We start from the raw sequence: 5083 nt of genomic DNA on the forward strand, positions 1-5083 counted from the left end.
AATTATATGGTAGAGCTGGGAGGTCCTTGTAGTCATGTACTTCTTACATCTTATTTAGCAAATGAAAAATCTAGGTCCACAAAATTAGATACCACCTTGAAGGCTGGAATAGCAAAAGAGGAAGAGAAATTACCCATAATACATAAATGCTGCTGGGACAGTGTCACCATTACTGTGTTGGGACTTCTAGCCTATTACTGAGTAAGAATGTAAGAGATCATGCACTTGATGAAGCTTTAGGAGCCTTGGACCCTTCCACTTTACCGATGCTGCTGAGCCCTCCAAAGTATTTCTGGAGTCCATGGTTGCCCGGTGGCCTGGTGGCTGGATACTCTGCGGCCACAGCCCAAGGCAGAGGAATGTAAAGTTTCCCCTTTTTCCTGCCTTCCAATATCATGTTAATGTCTTCCACTGATAGAACCTGATACTAGTAAGTTTTAAGTTTACAAGGAGTTCAGGAAAAGTAATTTTCAGGCTTGTAGCTATCTACTAAAGAGAGGACTATAGAAAAGCTAATATGGGGCAGCGAGTCACGAGAAATATTCTGAATCCTCTTCCCACTTTGTTGCTTAGATTCCATACACACCGCTCCACCTTTATTTAAATTTCCAATCAAAGATAATTGCTTCAGCTGAAAGATTCATTAATCCTGCATACAAATTAAGACATTCTTATCTTTTCTCCAAATGGAAAGCTAGAAGTTTTTATAGCTTCCTATATCCATCTCAGTGCCGTGTTGGGATCTCCTGTAGCTTAATCATAATCCTACAGGATCATTCCATAGCCTAGAGACTATATGGTAAAGTTAATCACCAGCATCTTCTTGGTGAGGAAAAATAAAAGAAAAAAAGAATTTGAAATTTCTTTATAAATACCATAAATGCACAGTTATCCTAGTACATATTCAGAAAGAAAATATTCTTGGTTTCTACCATCAGCATTTTACTAATGGGTTGGGAAACTCAATTGTCCATGGTTGCCTTCTTTTACTGCCAATTGCTTTCTTTTTTCTGGTCAGCTAATAAATCTGATGATAATGATTCTTTATTTGGTGGGATGAACCTGATGTAAAATTTTATTGAGTTATATCATTCTCATTTACTTAACTGAAATATTCTCATTTACTTTACATATAATAAATGTACAATATTATATTAGTTTCTGGTGTACAATATGTTGATTCAGCAGTTCTATACATTACTGTACATTACTCAGTTTTCACTAGAATAATTGTAGCCACTGTTTGTTACCGTACAATGTTATCTTTGTGCACTGTTGGTGGAAATGTAAATTGATGCAGCCCCTGTGAAAAACATTTTTATTTACTTTTATTACTTGGTATGCAAATATTATGAAACACCACAGAGAATCATTTGAATCTCATATATGATCTTTCCTACTCTATTGAGAAACACTAAGCCTAGTACACCTTGATCATTGGGATCATTCTTTTCAGTTGACTTAATAAACTCTTCTATTAAATCAGAGGTATGAGGAGACTGAAATGGCTGGGACTTTTTTACTTTCAGGTCAATGGGAATTTTTTGTTTGCTCTTGTTGGGAGTTATTTATTGGGAACATGTGGCAGGAACAAGAATAAATTTATGAATGTTATTAAAATTTAGATAGAAAATCTGTTATAAAGGCATAGATGTTGAAGTTAGAGTTTGGATTAGATTCTCTGTTTAGTGCTTGTTATTTCTGTGGCAAGTTCATTAAATTTTGTAATGCTGAGTTTTCTACTGAGAATATGTTAATAATATGCTCTATTTTCACCATTAAAATGTTAAGAGAAAACACATGCAAAGTGCCTCATCCATGGTTAAAGCTCAGTAAATATCTGAAAACAACAAAAACCTGAAAATTACAACATACATGAATGGGATTATATTGGAAGGGTTTGTGTTTGGATACATAATTCAGGATGTTTTATTGCATATATATGTTGTGTAGGGAAGTATTGCCAGTTCTCAAGATGTGACTTATATTTCATACAAAATCATATGCCTCAGTGTCTTTGGATGATGGTAGTAGCAACAATGATGATGATGTCTTTCATGATTGTAATGTTTCAGTTAAAAGATTGATCTGGGACTCACATGCTTGTTCTTTATCTTTCTTATTGCTTTTCTCATGTTTTTATTCCTGAACATGTAGATGATTTGATTTAAAAGGGGAGTGAAAATTGCATAAAACACAGAGAGGATCTTATCTATGGAGATCTTGCTGAATGGCCATATGTAGATAAAGCTGCAAGGTCCAAAGAACAGCACCACCACTGTAATGTGGGCTACTCACTTGGAAGACCTGGTGGAGGAGCGACGCCAGACAGTAATTAGAATGATGCTATAGGAGACGAACAGAAAGGTGAAACAGAACAAAGTGAGTAGTCCACTGAATGCAATGACCTATAGCTCCAAGATGTGTCAGTGCAGGCAAGTCTGATGACCTGAGGCAGATCACAGAAAAACTATTCACAACATTGGGACCACATAAGGGTAAAGGCACAGTGAACACCATTTGGCTCACAGTGTGAACAAAACCAGTGGTCCAGGACAGAATTGCAAGTCCGATGCGAATACAATGGATCATGATATTTTTGTAATGAAGGGGTTTGCAGATTGCAGTGAATCTATCAATTGTCATGGCTGCAAGCAACATCATCTCCCTTCCGTGTAAAAGGTGAAGGAAGAACATCTGGGCCATGCAGTTTTATAGGAGATAGCCTTATATTCACTAATTAGGTCATAGATCATTTTAGGAGTGGCAAGGGAGATCAGGGACTTATCATTAAAGGAGAGGTTCTCCAGCAGGAAGTACTTGGGAGAGTATAATTGAGGGTCCAGTTTTACTACAAAGATAATGAGGTTACCTAATACAGTGACTGTATAGATAATGGAAAAAAAAATAAGCAAAGCTTATGAAACTCATGAAACTCTGTGAGGCCCAGCAAAATAACCTCAGACACCATGGAATGATTTTTTTTCTCCATTTGTTTGATAGTTAGTATATGAAACCTAAAAAAAATAGATTAAAGTCTATGAGTTAAAGTTAATATTCACTTAATGTTGCTTCCTAAAATCCACCAAAAGGTGCAAAAAAAAATCAAAAGTATTGAACAACATTGAATCCAAAAAAATTTTTAACGTTTATTTATTTTTGAGACAGAGAGAGACAGAACATGAATGGGGGAGGGTCAGAGAGAGAGGGAGACACAGAATCCAAAACAGGCTCCAGGCTCTGAACGGTCAGCACAGAGCCCGACGCGGGGCTTGAACTCATGGACCGTGAGATCATGACCTGAGCTGAAGTCAGACACTCAACCGACTAAGCCACCCAGGTGCCCTTTTAAAATTTTTTTTAACGTTTATTTATTTTTGAGACAGAGAGAGACAGAGCATGAACCAAAAATTTTTTTTAAAAGAATGGACATAATTTCTTACCAAAGTTTATGAGGAACTTCTGTCATAGACCAAGATGACTGAAGAAAATTGAAGCCAGCAATATATAACTCATATCTGCACTAATCTTGAGTAAAGTGGTATCTGAGTTGGTAAAGAAATTTACAAGTTCCTTGCCCCCTTTTTAGAGGGTAAGGAATAGATTTTTTGACCCTCCATGGGCAAAGAGGAGGACACTTTCCTCTTGAAATCTGTTTTAAAATGCATAATAGTAAGGGGCATATCAGTTAAGGAGAGGCCAACTGGTTTTCTAACTTAAAAGCAGGACCAAGAAAAACAAAATTTAGTAGATGGAATATAGAACATTGAGAATCTAGGAGTCAGTCCTGCAAGTGCTGCTGAAAGTCAGGAGAGCAGCAATAATAAACACTCTGAATTTTAGACACTTGAATCTATGGTTGGCCACATGGAGATGGCTTCTTACCTTCCTTTACATAAGGTAGAATAAAGGCTTCGATATATGGGCTCTGACTTTACCTCTCTGCCTATGAATTGAGTAGATTGGAAGGTACAGTACTCAAACTTGGCGCAAACGGATGCTTGCTGCTGGCTTTTCACTGTCTCACTTAATTTACTTTTTCTGTCAAGTGGCTGAATGTTCTAACAAATTTAGTATAACATCCATATCATTTATAAGGATAGTATAATTGTAGAGCTCTGATAAGCAAAGGGGGGTGTCTATAGGGAACACATCCATGTGGTTGAATAAGCTGGATAATTTTCTTTTGTGGGAGACTGCCTTGGGCACTGTATATTTAGCTGCATTCCCGGCCTCTATTACATGCCAGTAGTATCCCCCTGTGTGTGACACCCAAAAAGGTCCACACATATTGCCAATGTCCCTTGGTTGAGAACCACTTATATATCCTATTGGGTCAATAATTAATACAAATATAAATATTTAAATACTTAATATGAAAATTTAAATATATAAAAATTATTAATAATTGGAAGAAGAGTTAAGCTATGACCTATAACCAAGAGAAAAAAATCATCAAGAAAACCATATTCAGAAATATTTAGATGATGAAATTTTAAATTAAAGTTTTTGAAATAGATATTTTTAAATCAGGAACTTATAAGAAGACAGAATCAGAGAAAAAATGAAAGCTATAAAAAAAGGATGGTATGGAATTTTTCAGGCTGTAAAATACAGGATAGAAAATGAGAAATTCCATTTGAAAGACAAAGGGACATCAACAACAAAAATCACTCTGGATAGAAAATAGAAATCATTGAAACTAAAGCAAAAGCCAAAAAAATTGTGGAAAAATTTAACAGAACCTGAGTGACCTATAAGAAATATCAAGTGACCCAACACTTGTGGTATTGGATTCAGAGATGACAGGAAACAAATATTCGAAGAAATAATGTTTAAAAACTCTAATGAATAAAGTATCAATTCACAAAACAAAATTAGGTTTGAATTCCTCAAGAAAAACAAAGAAATCACTTCAAGACGTATAATAATTGCTGAAAATGAGCAATTTATAAAATTTCAAAATCCGTCATAGGCAAAAAGATACATTATATACAGAAGAACAAAAAATGAACAACTCTACACTTTTTTTAAACTATGCAAACTCTACTTAAAATAGGAAAATAAAAAAAAACCCTCTCAA

The 5083-nt window shown here is 35.4% G+C and overlaps 1 pseudogene; it reads right to left on the minus strand.

Annotated features, from left to right (window-relative positions):
* Positions 1–217: 217 nt before the first annotated feature.
* Positions 218–2992, minus strand: LOC122468051 (annotated as a pseudogene).
* Between the last annotated feature and the right edge of the window lie 2091 nt (positions 2993–5083).

The sequence above is a fragment of the Prionailurus bengalensis genome, chromosome B3 (genome assembly GCF_016509475.1).
Source record: "Prionailurus bengalensis isolate Pbe53 chromosome B3, Fcat_Pben_1.1_paternal_pri, whole genome shotgun sequence".
Taxonomy (NCBI): domain Eukaryota; kingdom Metazoa; phylum Chordata; class Mammalia; order Carnivora; family Felidae; genus Prionailurus; species Prionailurus bengalensis.